We start from the raw sequence: 14,317 nt of genomic DNA, 5'->3' as shown, positions 1-14,317 counted from the left end.
TCAATGCAAATCGTAGTGTGCCCTCCGTTTTAATGTTGGCTGTGCTGGCGTGCTGCTTCTGTCTGTGAAACTTGAATGTTCTGCTTCTTCACACCAAATCATCGGCGGGGGTTGAGCTTGTTAAATCTTTGCGCATAGCGCTCCTTTGGAAGTACTTTGTCCAAGTTCAAAAGCATGCCTCGCACGACAGATTTAAATGGGGAATGGAGCCTGCTTCTTGCTGTTTTTCCTGTGGTTGCAGTTACAAAGTTGATCGTGCTTTCACATTCTGTTAACAGTATTCACTGGCTGAGCTTTATCAGTTGGTTCGTAAAGGAATCTCTGCTTCGGTTCCAGAAAAGTCATCTGTGGTGTGTTTTTTTCCGTGCCCATGGCAGTCTTTTAAAGCTGGTAGTAGTGGCGGCGAAGTTAATTTTTTATCCTCTTTAAAAGAATAAGGACGGGCTGGGGCGAGCTCCATTTACCACTCTTTCAGCTAACCGCCGAACTCCCGAACTGATTACACGGCAGAGCCACAGGCGCCTCGCTTTTCTCCATTCTCTGGGTCAGGGTGAAAAAAAAACTTGCTGGTATTAGCTGGCCTGCTGGGAGTACCTCTTCTTCACTGATAAGCAAGATTTGTGTTTCATCTTTCTCAAGCTGTATAGATTTCTTTCAAAACAAGTTGTTCCAGAAAGGAAACGAACACTTGCATTCACCTGAATTAAAAGGCATGGGATTTGCCCGTAAGGATAAATTCTGTACAGTAAGACAGGAAGAAAGGCACCGCTGGGAATCGGACCCAGGATCTCCTGTTTACTAGACAGGCGCTTTAGCCAACTAAGCCACGGCGCCGGCAAAGTGCTGTCCTTTGACAGCCACATGGACACGTCTCAACTGCTCTGAGACATCTGCATTCGGTGTGCACCGAGCCTGCTCGCCTTGCAAGTTTCCTCATTTACATGCGATAGCTCCACCACTAAGAGAAAGGATGAGAAATGGCTTTTATCTGGCACTTTTCATGTCAGAGGATCTCAATCTGCTTTCCGTGTACAAGAGGATGTCCAACTCATGTAGCTAAAGACGTAGACGACAGTGCTCCACTGAAATCTTGATCTCACAACCCTCGGCATGACTCCGCTGTGTTCTGCTTTAGACAAAGGGGGGAAAAGACTTCTTTCATCACACGTTTTGCACTGTTTATGGTGTTCGCAGTGCTCTTTCTTAAATGAAAACCAGGAATCGGCACCATAAGAGGTGAGACTAGATAATATTGAACAAGTAGCCTCGCCATTCCATGCGTGACGTGCGCAAAGTGTAATTCCTGTCTTTATAGTGTGCTTGTTAGAGACTAAGCTGGCACCCAGAGCGCTTTAAATCCGGGAGTCAGCAGCCCAAGACAATAGAGCTTCCTTCGTCTATGTTTTTTGCGTGAAGGGGGAAACCATGCGTGTGCTGCAAACGATCTTAGTATCGAAGTGCCGTCCCACATAACCGATCCGAACAATCTGCTTTACAGAGGAGCACTGCCGGAGCTTATCGTTGGCAAACTGAAGACCAGGCTGACCTCTTCTGTGACTCTTGAACACTGAGTCTCAAGGTTGTGAATTCAAGCTCCGAGCTGGCAGGAAATTCCATAGGTAATGATCACATTTTCTTGCATGCTAATCAAAAGAAATATTAAGAAACTTTTCCCGATACCAGTTTTTTACAAAAGTAAAGGCACACGGCACATGTGTGCCACATCACGTCCGAGTTTAGTGACAACTACCTCAGAGATTGTAAGCTGGGTAGTTTCAGATCAGATCACTTTTTGTATCAAAGGTTCAAGCAAACCCGAATACTTTTGCAAGAGACATTTCAGAATCCCAGTCAAATCCAGTACGATTGCTGGATCCTTTGAATTCGACTGAACTATAGCACAGATCTGCAGTCCACCATTAGAATACTGTGGGTGTGCTGTAAAAGCCATACCGCCCAAAATACTTCTAAAACAGGAGAAGCATCCTCGTTTAGGAATGTGGTATAAAGTGAAATGGTCTGGGAAGAGTCCTACGTTTGAACAGTTCAAAATAGACGTCAAGGGGTATTTACGGACTCTTTCGAAATGTAAGAACAAGCTGTGCGGACCTTATCTTTATTTACCTTGTGTAATCGTTTTTCATAAAGTGTAATTGTATTATAGCATGTGCCCCTGACGATTTTCTTGATACGTTATATGTGCTCTTGTTTGTATTGTATGTAGTTTTGTTGTTCAAATAAAACGTAAAAGACACAACTTTTCGGATGCGGCTGCTGTAAAAATAAAATGACATCAAGGGTGCTGTACGCAGAGGTCTGAAACCTGCTCCACAGAAGATCTTTATCCAGAGGTGTTAAAGAAGTCGAGATCTCGCCATGAGAGGGGAAGCATCTCAGAAAAAGCAGGTGCAGTCGGTTCCACGGTCATAACGCCACTAAGTCGGGCGACAAGAGCAAAACCCACCCGGCTTCCTCCGGGCAAGTAATGAAACAAAGAGACAACGCACAGCGGGTAGCGTGGCCGAGCGGTCTAAGGCGCTGGATTAAGGCTCCAGTCTCTTCGGGGGCGTGGGTTCGAATCCCACCGCTGCCAGGTGCTTCTGTCAAGACCCCCTTTCAGCTGGCTTCAGACGAAAGGGAGGGAACTGCTTTTTGGCAGTCTCTCGAGAAACTAAGCAAAGTGTTTAAAGATACTTTCTCAGCTTGACATCAAGGCACAAAACAAAAACCTTCTTGCGTCCTCTCAACCCAAAAGCGCTTTGCCACTTTTTGCGTTATGCAGGGAACGACGTCTGCCCAGATCACTTTTGTGTCAATGCAAATCGTAGTGTGCCCTCCGTTTTAATGTTGGCTGTGCTGGCGTGCTGCTTCTGTCTGTGAAACTTGAATGTTCTGCTTCTTCACACCAAATCATCGGCGGGGGTTGAGCTTGTTAAATCTTTGCGCATAGCGCTCCTTTGGAAGTACTTTGTCCAAGTTCAAAAGCGATCGTGGGATTTACTTCATGCGTGCCAAAAAGCATGCCTCGCACGACAGATTTAAATGGGGAATGGAGCCTGCTTCTTGCTGTTTTTCCTGTGGTTGCAGTTACAAAGTTGATCGTGCTTTCACATTCTGTTAACAGTATTCACTGGCTGAGCTTTATCAGTTGGTTCGTAAAGGAATCTCTGCTTCGGTTCCAGAAAAGTCATCTGTGGTGTGTTTTTTTCCGTGCCCATGGCAGTCTTTTAAAGCTGGTAGTAGTGGCGGCGAAGTTAATTTTTTATCCTCTTTAAAAGAATAAGGACGGGCTGGGGCGAGCTCCATTTACCACTCTTTCAGCTAACCGCCGAATTCCCGAACTGATTACACTGCAGAGCCACAGGCGCCTCGCTTTTCTCCATTCTCTGGGTCAGGGTGAAAAAAAACTTGCTGGTATTAGCTGGCCTGCTGGGAGCACCTCTTCTTCACTGATAAGCAAGATTTGTGTTTCATCTTTCTCAAGCTGTATAGATTTCTTTCAAAACAAGTTGTTCCAGAAAGGAAACGAACACTTGCATTCACCTGAATTAAAAGGCATGGGATTTGCCCGTAAGGATAAATTCTGTACAGTAAGACAGGAAGAAAGGCACCGCTGGGAATCGGACCCAGGATCTCCTGTTTACTAGACAGGCGCTTTAGCCAACTAAGCCACGGCGCCGGCAAAGTGCTGTCCTTTGACAGCCACATGGACACGTCTCAACTGCTCTGAGACATCTGCATTCGGTGTGCACCGAGCCTGCTCGCCTTGCAAGTTTCCTCATTTACATGCGATAGCTCCACCACTAAGAGAAAGGATGAGAAATGGCTTTTATCTGGCACTTTTCATGTCAGAGGATCTCAATCTGCTTTCCGTGTACAAGAGGCTGTCCAACTCATGTAGCTAAAGACGTAGACGACAGTGCTCCACTGAAATCTTGATCTCACAACCCTCGGCATGACTCCGCTGTGTTCTGCTTTAGACAAAGGGGGGAAAAGACTTCTTTCATCACACGTTTTGCACTGTTTATGGTGATTGCAGTGCTCTTTCTTAAATGAAAACCAGGAATCGGCACCATATGAGGTGAGACTAGATAATATTGGATCAAGTAGCCTCGCCATTCCATGCGTGACGTGCGCAAAGTGTAATTCCTGTCTTTATAGTGTGCTTGTTAGAGACTAAGCTGGCACCCAGAGCGCTTTAAATCCGGGAGTCAGCAGCCCAAGACAATAGAGCTTCCTTCGTCTATGTTTTTTGCGTGAAGGGGGAAACCATGCGTGTGCTGCAAACGATCTTAGTATCGAAGTGCCGTCCCACATAACCGATCCGAACAATCTGCTTTACAGAGGAGCACTGCCGGAGCTTATCGTTGGCAAACTGAAGACCAGGCTGACCTCTTCTGTGACTCTTGAACACTGAGTCTCAAGGTTGTGAATTCAAGCTCCACGCTTTCGGGAAATTCCATAGGTAATGATCACATTTTCTTGCATGCTAATCAAAAGAAATATTAAGAAACTTTTCCCGATACCAGTTTTTTACAAAAGTAAAGGCACACGGCACATGTGTGCCACATCACGTCCGAGTTTAGTGACAACTACCTCAGAGATTGTAAGCTGGGTAGTTTCAGATCAGATCACTTTTTGTATCAAAGGTTCAAGCAAACCCGAATACTTTTGCAAGAGACATTTCAGAATCCCAGTCAAATCCAGTACGATTGCTGGATCCTTTGAATTCGACTGAACTATAGCACAGATCTGCAGTCCACCATTAGAATACTGTGGGTGTGCTGTATAAGCCATACCGCCCAAAATAGTTCTAAAACAGGAGAAGCATCCTCGTTTAGGAATGTGGTATAAAGTGAAATGGTCTGGGAAGAGTCCTACGTTTGAACAGTTCAAAATAGACGTCAAGGGGTATTTACGGACTCTTTCGAAATGTAAGAACAAGCTGTGCTGACCTTATCTTTATTTACCTTGTGTAATCGTTTTTCATAAAGTGTAATTGTATTATAGCATGTGCCCCTGACGATTTTCTTGATACGTTATATGTGCTCTTGTTTGTATTGTACGTAGTTTTGTTGTTCAAATAAAACGTAAAAGACACAACTTTTCGGATGCGGCTGCTGTAAAAATAAAATGACATCAAGGGTGCTGTACGCAGAGGTCTGAAACCTGCTCCACAGAAGATCTTTATCCAGAGGTGTTAAAGAAGTCGAGATCTCGCCATGAGAGGGGAAGCATCTCAGAAAAAGCAGGTGCAGTCGGTTCCACGGTCATAACGCCACTAAGTCGGGCGACAAGAGCAAAACCCACCCGGCTTCCTCCGGGCAAGTAATGAGACAAAGAGACAACACACAGCGGGTAGCGTGGCCGAGCGGTCTAAGGCGCTGGATTAAGGCTCCAGTCTCTTCGGGGGCGTGGGTTCGAATCCCACCGCTGCCAGGTGCTTCTGTCAAGACCCCCTTTCAGCTGTCTTCAGACGAAAGGGAGGGAACTGCTTTTTGGCAGTCTCTCGAGAAACTAAGCAAAGTGTTTAAAGATACTTTCTCAGCTTGACATCAAGGCACAAAACAAAAACCTTCTTGCGTCCTCTCAACCCAAAAGCGCTTTGCCACTTTTTGCGTTATGCAGGGAACGACGTCTGCCCAGATCACTTTTGTGTCAATGCAAATCGTAGTGTGCCCTCCGTTTTAATGTTGGCTGTGCTGGCGTGCTGCTTCTGTCTGTGAAACTTGAATGTTCTGCTTCTTCACACCAAATCATCGGCGGGGGTTGAGCTTGTTAAATCTTTGCGCATAGCGCTCCTTTGGAAGTACTTTGTCCAAGTTCAAAAGCGATCGTGGGATTTACTTCATGCGTGCCAAAAAGCATGCCTCGCACGACAGATTTAAATGGGGAATGGAGCCTGCTTCTTGCTGTTTTTCCTGTGGTTGCAGTTACAAAGTTGATCGTGCTTTCACATTCTGTTAACAGTATTCACTGGCTGAGCTTTATCAGTTGGTTCGTAAAGGAATCTCTGCTTCGGTTCCAGAAAAGTCATCTGTGGTGTGTTTTTTTCCGTGCCCATGGCAGTCTTTTAAAGCTGGTAGTAGTGGCGGCGAAGTTAATTTTTTATCCTCTTTAAAAGAATAAGGACGGGCTGGGGCGAGCTCCATTTACCACTCTTTCAGCTAACCGCCGAACTCCCGAACTGATTACACGGCAGAGCCACAGGCGCCTCGCTTTTCTCCATTCTCTGGGTCAGGGTGAAAAAAAAACTTGCTGGTATTAGCTGGCCTGCTGGGAGTACCTCTTCTTCACTGATAAGCAAGATTTGTGTTTCATCTTTCTCAAGCTGTATAGATTTCTTTCAAAACAAGTTGTTCCAGAAAGGAAACGAACACTTGCATTCACCTGAATTAAAAGGCATGGGATTTGCCCGTAAGGATAAATTCTGTACAGTAAGACAGGAAGAAAGGCACCGCTGGGAATCGGACCCAGGATCTCCTGTTTACTAGACAGGCGCTTTAGCCAACTAAGCCACGGCGCCGGCAAAGTGCTGTCCTTTGACAGCCACATGGACACGTCTCAACTACTCTGAGACATCTGCATTCGGTGTGCACCGAGCCTGCTCGCCTTGCAAGTTTCCTCATTTACATGCGATAGCTCCACCACTAAGAGAAAGGATGAGAAATGGCTTTTATCTGGCACTTTTCATGTCAGAGGATCTCAATCTGCTTTCCGTGTACAAGAGGATGTCCAACTCATGTAGCTAAAGATGTAGACGACAGTGCTCCACTGAAATCTTGATCTCACAACCCTCGGCATGACTCCGCTGTGTTCTGCTTTAGACAAAGGGGGGAAAAGACTTCTTTCATCACACGTTTTGCACTGTTTACGGTGTTTGCAGTGCTCTTTCTTAAATGAAAACCAGGAATCGGCACCATATGAGGTGAGACTAGATAATATTGGATCAAGTAGCCTCGCCATTCCATGCGTGACGTGCGCAAAGTGTAATTCCTGTCTTTATAGTGTGCTTGTTAGAGACTTAGCTGGCACCCAGAGCGCTTTAAATCCGGGAGTCAGCAGCCCAAGACAATAGAGCTTCCTTCGTCTATGTTTTTTGCGTGATGGGGGAAACCATGCGTGTGCTGCAAACGATCTTAGTATCGAAGTGCCGTCCCACATAACTGATCCGAACAATCTGCTTTACAGAGGAGCACTGCCGGAGCTTATCGTTGGCAAACTGAAGACCAGGCTGACCTCTTCTGTGACTCTTGAACACTGAGTCTCAAGGTTGTGAATTCAAGCTCCACGCTGGCGGGAAATTCCATAGGTAATGATCACATTTTCTTGCATGCTAATCAAAAGAAATATTAAGAAACTTTTCCCGATACCAGTTTTTTACAAAAGTAAAGGCACACGGCACATGTGTGCCACATCACGTCCGAGTTTAGTGACAACTACCTCAGAGATTGTAAGCTGGGTAGTTTCAGATCAGATCACTTTTTGTATCAAAGGTTCAAGCAAACCCGAATACTTTTGCAAGAGACATTTCAGAATCCCAGTCAAATCCAGTACGATTGCTGGATCCTTTGAATTCGACTGAACTATAGCACAGATCTGCAGTCCACCATTAGAATACTGTGGGTGTGCTGTATAAGCCATACCGCCCAAAATAGTTCTAAAACAGGAGAAGCATCCTCGTTTAGGAATGTGGTATAAAGTGAAATGGTCTGGGAAGAGTCCTACGTTTGAACAGTTCAAAATAGACGTCAAGGGGTATTTACGGACTCTTTCGAAATGTAAGAACAAGCTGTGCGGACCTTATCTTTATTTACCTTGTGTAATCGTTTTTCATAAAGTGTAATTGTATTATAGCATGTGCCCCTGACGATTTTCTTGATACGTTATATGTGCTCTTGTTTGTATTGTATGTAGTTTTGTTGTTCAAATAAAACGTAAAAGACACAACTTTCCGGACGCGGCTGCTGTAAAAATAAAATGACATCAAGGGTGCTGTACGCAGAGGTCTGAAACCTGCTCCACAGAAGATCTTTATCCAGAGGTGTTAAAGAAGTCGAGATCTCGCCATGAGAGGGGAAGCATCTCAGAAAAAGCAGGTGCAGTCGGTTCCACGGTCATAACGCCACTAAGTCGGGCGACAAGAGCAAAACCCACCCGGCTTCCTCCGGGCAAGTAATGAGACAAAGAAACGACACACAGCGGGTAGCGTGGCCGAGCGGTCTAAGGCGCTGGATTAAGGCTCCAGTCTCTTCCGGGGCGTGGGTTCGAATCCCACTGCTGCCAGGTGCTTCTGTCAAGACCCCCTTTCAGCTGGCTTCAGACGAAAGGGAGGGAACTGCTTTTTGGCAGTCTCTCGAGAAATTAAGCAAAGTGTTTAAAGATACTTTCTCAGCTTGACATCAAGGCACAAAACAAAAACCTTCTTGCGTCCTCTCAACCCAAAAGCGCTTTGCCACTTTTTGCGTTATGCAGGGAACGACGTCTGCCCAGATCACTTTTGTGTCAATGCAAATCGTAGTGTGCCCTCCGTTTTAATGTTGGCTGTGCTGGCGTGCTGCTTCTGTCTGTGAAACTTGAATGTTCTGCTTCTTCACACCAAATCATCGGCGGGGGTTGAGCTTGTTAAATCTTTGCGCATAGCGCTCCTTTGGAAGTACTTTGTCCAAGTTCAAAAGCGATCGTGGGATTTACTTCATGCGTGCCAAAAAGCATGCCTCGCACGACAGATTTAAATGGGGAATGGAGCCTGCTTATTGCTGTTTTTCCTGTGGTTGCAGTTACAAAGTTGATCGTGCTTTCACATTCTTTTAACAGTATTCACTGGCTGAGCTTTATCAGTTGGTTCGTAAAGGAATCTCTGCTTCGGTTCCAGAAAAGTCATCTGTGGTGTGTTTTTTTCCGTGCCCATGGCAGTCTTTTAAAGCTGGTAGTAGTGGCGGCGAAGTTAATTTTTTATCCTCTTTAAAAGAATAAGGACGGGCTGGGGCGAGCTCCATTTACCACTCTTTCAGCTAACCGCCGAACTCCCGAACTGATTACACTGCAGAGCCACAGGCGCCTCGCTTTTCTCCATTCTCTGGGTCAGGGTGAAAAAAAACTTGCTGGTATTAGCTGGCCTGCTGGGAGCACCTCTTCTTCACTGATAAGCAAGATTTGTGTTTCATCTTTCTCAAGCTGTATAGATTTCTTTCAAAACAAGTTGTTCCAGAAAGGAAACGAACACTTGCATTCACCTGAATTAAAAGGCATGGGATTTGCCCGTAAGGATAAATTCTGTACAGTAAGACAGGAAGAAAGGCACCGCTGGGAATCGGACCCAGGATCTCCTGTTTACTAGACAGGCGCTTTAGCCAACTAAGCCACGGCGCCGGCAAAGTGATGTCCTTTGACAGCCACATGGACACGTCTCAACTGCTCTGAGACATCTGCATTCGGTGTGCACCGAGCCTGTTCGCCTTGCAAGTTTCCTCATTTACATGCGATAGCTCCACCACTAAGAGAAAGGATGAGAAATGGCTTTTATCTGGCACTTTTCATGTCAGAGGATCTCAATCTGCTTTCCGTGTACAAGAGGATGTCCAACTCATGTAGCTAAAGACGTAGACGACAGTGCTCCACTGAAATCTTGATCTCACAACCCTCCAGCCCAAGACAATAGAGCTTCCTTCGTCTTCCTTCGTCTATGTTTTTTGCGTGATGGGGGAAACCATGCGTGTGCTGCAAACGATCTTAGTATCGAAGTGCCGTCCCACATAACTGATCCGAACAATCTGCTTTACAGAGGAGCACTGCCGGAGCTTATCGTTGGCAAACTGAAGACCAGGCTGACCTCTTCTGTGACTCTTGAACACTGAGTCTCAAGGTTGTGAATTCAAGCTCCACGCTGGCGGGAAATTCCATAGGTAATGATCACATTTTCTTGCATGCTAATCAAAAGAAATATTAAGAAACTTTTCCCGATACCAGTTTTTTACAAAAGTAAAGGCACACGGCACATGTGTGCCACATCACGTCCGAGTTGAGTGACAACTACCTCAGAGATTGTAAGCTGGGTAGTTTCAGATCAGATCACTTTTTGTATCAAAGGTTCAAGCAAACCCGAATACTTTTGCAAGAGACATTTCAGAATCCCAGTCAAATCCAGTACGATTGCTGGATCCTTTGAATTCGACTGAACTATAGCACAGATCTGCAGTAGCGCTCCTTTGGAAGTACTTTGTCCAAGTTCAAAAGCATGCCTCGCACGACAGATTTAAATGGGGAATGGAGCCTGCTTCTTGCTGTTTTTCCTGTGGTTGCAGTTACAAAGTTGATCGTGCTTTCACATTCTTTTAACAGTATTCACTGGCTGAGCTTTATCAGTTGGTTCGTAAAGGAATCTCTGCTTCGGTTCCAGAAAAGTCATCTGTGGTGTGTTTTTTTCCGTGCCCATGGCAGTCTTTTAAAGCTGGTATTAGTGGCGGCGAAGTTAATTTTTTATCCTCTTTAAAAGAATAAGGACGGGCTGGTGCGAGCTCCATTTACCACTCTTTCAGCTAACCGCCGAACTCCCGAACTGATTACACTGCAGAGCCACAGGCGCCTCGCCTTTCTCCATTCTCTGGGTCAGGGTGAAAAAAAACTTGCTGGTATTAGCTGGCCTGCTGGGAGCACCTCTTCTTCACTGATAAGCAAGTTTTGTGTTTCATCTTTCTCAAGCTGTATAGATTTCTTTCAAAACAAGTTGTTCCAGAAAGGAAACGAACACTTGCATTCACCTGAATTAAAAGGCATGGGATTTGCCCGTAAGGATAAATTCTGTACAGTAAGACAGGCACCGCTGGGAATCGGACCCAGGATCTCCTGTTTACTAGACAGGCGCTTTAGCCAACTAAGCCACGGCGCCGGCAAAGTGCTGTCCTTTGACAGCCACATGGACACGTCTCAACTGCTCTGAGACATCTGCATTCGGTGTGCACCGAGCCTGCTCGCCTTGCAAGTTTCCTCATTTACATGCGATAGCTCCACCACTAAGAGAAAGGATGAGAAATGGCTTTTATCTGGCACTTTTCATGTCAGAGGATCTCAATCTGCTTTCCGTGTACAAGAGGATGTCCAACTCATGTAGCTAAAGACGTAGACAACAGTGCTCCACTGAAATCTTGATCTCACAACCCTCGGCATGACTCCTCTGTGTTCTGCTTTAGACAAAGGGGGGAAAAGACTTCTTTCATCACACGTTTTGCACTGTTTACGGTGTTTGCAGTGCTCTTTCTTAAATGAAAACCAGGAATTGGCACCATATGAGGTGAGACTAGATAATATTGAATCAAGTAGCCTCGCCATTCCATGCGTGACGTGCGCAAAGTGTAATTCTTGTCTTTATAGTGTGCTTGTTAGAGACTTAGCTGGCACCCAGAGCGCTTTAAATCCGGGAGTCAGCAGCCCAAGACAAGAGAGTTTCCTTCGTCTATGTTTTTTGCGTGAAGGGGGAAACCATTCGTGTGCTGCAAACGATCTTAGTATCGAAGTGCCGTCCCACATAACCGATCCGAACAATCTGCTTTACAGAGGAGCACTGCCGGAGCTTATCGTTGGCAAACTGAAGACCAGGCTGACCTCTTCTGTGACTCTTGAACACTGAGTCTCAAGGTTGTGAATTCAAGCTCCACGCTGGCGGGAAATTCCATAGGTAATGATCACATTTTCTTGCATGCTAATCAAAAGAAATATTAAGAAACTTTTCCCGATACCAGTTTTTTACAAAAGTAAAGGCACACGGCACATGTGTGCCACATCACGTCAGAGTTTAGTGACAACTACCTCAGAGATTGTAAGCTGGGTATTTTCAGATCAGATCACTTTTTGTATCAAAGGTTCAAGCAAACCCGAATACTTTTGCAAGAGACATTTCAGAATCCCAGTCAAATCCAGTACGATTGCTGGATCCTTTGAATTCGACTGAACTATAGCACAGATCTGCAGTCCACCATTAGAATACTGTGGGTGTGCTGTATAAGCCATACCGCCCAAAATAGTTCTAAAACAGGAGAAGCATCCTCGTTTAGGAATGTGGTATAAAGTGAAATGGTCTGGGAAGAGTCCTACGTTTGAACAGTTCAAAATAGACGTCAAGGGGTATTTACGGACTCTTTCGAAATGTAAGAACAAGCTGTGCGGACCTTATCTTTATTTACCTTGTGTAATCGTTTTTCATAAAGTGTAATTGTATTATAGCATGTGCCCTTGACGATTTTCTTGATACGTTATATGTGCTCTTGTTTGTATTGTATGTAGTTTTGTTGTTCAAATAAAACGTAAAAGACACAACTTTCCGGATGCGGCTGCTGTAAAAATAAAATGACATCAAGGGTGCTGTACGCAGAGGTCTGAAACCTGCTCCACAGAAGATCTTTATCCAGAGGTGTTAAAGAAGTCGAGATCTCGCCATGAGAGGGGAAGCATCTCAGAAAAAGCAGGTGCAGTCGGTTCCACGGTCATAACGCCACTAAGTCGGGCGACAAGAGCAAAACCCACCCGGCTTCCTCCGGGCAAGTAATGAGACAAAGAAAGAACACACAGTGGGTAGCGTGGCCGAGCGGTCTAAGGCGCTGGATTAAGGCTCCAGTCTCTTCGGGGGCGTGGGTTCGAATCCCACCGCTGCCAGGTGCTTCTGTCGAGACCTCCTTTCAGCTGGCTTCAGACGAAAGGGAGGGAACTGCTTCTTGGCAGTCTCTCGAGAAACTAAGCAAAGTGTTTAAAGATACTTTCTCAGCTTGACATCAAGGCACAAAACAAAAACCTTCTTGCGTCCTCTCAACCCAAAAGCGCTTTGCCACTTTTTGCGTTATGCAGGGAACGACGTCTGCCCAGATCACTTTTGTGTCAATGCATATCGTAGTGTGCCCTCCATTTTAATGTTGGCTGTGCTGGCGTGCTGCTTCTGTCTGTGAAACTTGAATGTTCTGCTTCTTCACACCAAATCATCGGCGGGGGTTGAGCTTGTTAAATCTTTGCGCATAGCGCTCCTTTGGAAGTACTTTGTCCAAGTTCAAAAGCGATCGTGGGATTTACTTCATGCATGCCAAAAAGCATGCCTCGCATGACAGATTTAAATGGGGAATGGAGCCTGCTTCTTGCTGTTTTTCCTGTGGTTGCAGTTACAAAGTTGATCGTGCTTTCACATTCTGTTAACAGTATTCACTGGCTGAGCTTTATCAGTTGGTTCGTAAAGGAATCTCTGCTTCGGTTCCAGAAAAGTCATCTGTGGTGTGTTTTTTTCCGTGCCCATGGCAGTCTTTTAAAGCTGGTAGTAGTGGCGGCGAAGTTAATTTTTTATCCTCTTTAAAAGAATAAGGACGGGCTGGGGCGAGCTCCATTTACCACTCTTTCAGCTAACCGCCGAACTCCCGAACTGATTACACTGCAGAGCCACAGGTGCCTCGCTTTTCTCCATTCTCTGGGTCAGGGTGAAAAAAAACTTGCTGGTATTAGCTGGCCTGCTGGGAGCACCTCTTCTTCACTGATAAGCAAGATTTGTGTTTCATCTTTCTCAAGCTGTATAGATTTCTTTCAAAACAAGTTGTTCCAGAAAGGAAACGAACACTTGAATTCACCTGAATTAAAAGGCATGGGATTTGCCCATAAGGATAAATTCTGTACAGTAAGACAGGAAGAAAGGCACCGCTGGGAATCGGACCCAGGGTCTCCTGTTTACTAGACAGGCGCTTTAGCCAACTAAGCCACAGCGCCGGCAAAGTGCTGTCCTTTGACAGCCACATGGACACGTCTCAACTGTTCTGAGACATCTGCATTCGGTGTGCACCGAGCCTGCTCGCCTTGCAAGTTTCCTCATTTACATGCGATAGCTCCACCACTAAGAGAAAGGATGAGAAATGGCTTTTATCTGGCACTTTTCATGTCAGAGGATCTCAATCTGCTTTCCGTGTACAAGAGGATGTCCAACTCATGTAGCTAAAGACGTAGACGACAGTGCTCCACTGAAATCTTGATCTCACAACCCTCAGCATGACTCCGCTGTGTTCTGCTTTAGACAAAGGGGGGAAAAGACTTCTTTCATCACACGTTTTGCACTGTTTACGGTGTTTGCAGTGCTCTTTCTTAAATGAAAACCAGGAATCGGCACCATATGAGGTGAGACTAGATAATATTGGATCAAGTAGCCTCGCCATTCCATGCGTGACGTGCGTAAAGTGTAATTCCTGTCTTTATAGTGTGCTTGTTAGAGACTTAGCTGGCACCCAGAGCGCTTTAAATCCGGGAGTCAGCAGCCCAAGACAATAGAGCTTCCTTCGTCTATGTTTTTTGCGTGATG

The 14,317-nt window shown here is 45.6% G+C and overlaps 10 non-coding genes across 10 annotated transcripts; 4 read left to right on the top strand and 6 right to left on the bottom strand.

The window, feature by feature from the left end:
* Window positions 1–760: 760 nt before the first annotated feature.
* On the bottom strand, window positions 761–834 carry trnat-agu (transfer RNA threonine (anticodon AGU)). The gene has a single exon. It is a non-coding gene; the product is annotated as a tRNA-Thr (tRNA).
* Window positions 835–2,511: 1,677 nt separating this feature from the next.
* On the top strand, window positions 2,512–2,593 carry trnal-aag (transfer RNA leucine (anticodon AAG)). Its single transcript has one exon. It is a non-coding gene; the product is annotated as a tRNA-Leu (tRNA).
* A 1,012-nt stretch (window positions 2,594–3,605) lies between these two features.
* On the bottom strand, window positions 3,606–3,679 carry trnat-agu (transfer RNA threonine (anticodon AGU)). The gene has a single exon. It is a non-coding gene; the product is annotated as a tRNA-Thr (tRNA).
* Window positions 3,680–5,357: 1,678 nt separating this feature from the next.
* trnal-aag (transfer RNA leucine (anticodon AAG)) lies at window positions 5,358–5,439 on the top strand. Its single transcript has one exon. It is a non-coding gene; the product is annotated as a tRNA-Leu (tRNA).
* A 1,013-nt stretch (window positions 5,440–6,452) lies between these two features.
* trnat-agu (transfer RNA threonine (anticodon AGU)) lies at window positions 6,453–6,526 on the bottom strand. Its single transcript has one exon. It is a non-coding gene; the product is annotated as a tRNA-Thr (tRNA).
* A 1,678-nt stretch (window positions 6,527–8,204) lies between these two features.
* trnal-aag (transfer RNA leucine (anticodon AAG)) lies at window positions 8,205–8,286 on the top strand. Its single transcript has one exon. It is a non-coding gene; the product is annotated as a tRNA-Leu (tRNA).
* A 1,012-nt stretch (window positions 8,287–9,298) lies between these two features.
* trnat-agu (transfer RNA threonine (anticodon AGU)) lies at window positions 9,299–9,372 on the bottom strand. The gene has a single exon. It is a non-coding gene; the product is annotated as a tRNA-Thr (tRNA).
* A 1,442-nt stretch (window positions 9,373–10,814) lies between these two features.
* Window positions 10,815–10,888, bottom strand: trnat-agu (transfer RNA threonine (anticodon AGU)). The gene has a single exon. It is a non-coding gene; the product is annotated as a tRNA-Thr (tRNA).
* A 1,678-nt stretch (window positions 10,889–12,566) lies between these two features.
* Window positions 12,567–12,648, top strand: trnal-aag (transfer RNA leucine (anticodon AAG)). Its single transcript has one exon. It is a non-coding gene; the product is annotated as a tRNA-Leu (tRNA).
* A 1,012-nt stretch (window positions 12,649–13,660) lies between these two features.
* Window positions 13,661–13,734, bottom strand: trnat-agu (transfer RNA threonine (anticodon AGU)). Its single transcript has one exon. It is a non-coding gene; the product is annotated as a tRNA-Thr (tRNA).
* Between the last annotated feature and the right edge of the window lie 583 nt (window positions 13,735–14,317).

Source organism: Lepisosteus oculatus, chromosome 14 (genome assembly GCF_040954835.1).
Source record: "Lepisosteus oculatus isolate fLepOcu1 chromosome 14, fLepOcu1.hap2, whole genome shotgun sequence".
NCBI classification, from domain to species: Eukaryota; Metazoa; Chordata; class Actinopteri; order Semionotiformes; family Lepisosteidae; genus Lepisosteus; species Lepisosteus oculatus.
Note: the sequence above shows the minus strand (reverse complement) of the source record. Positions and strands in the feature narration are given on the sequence as shown.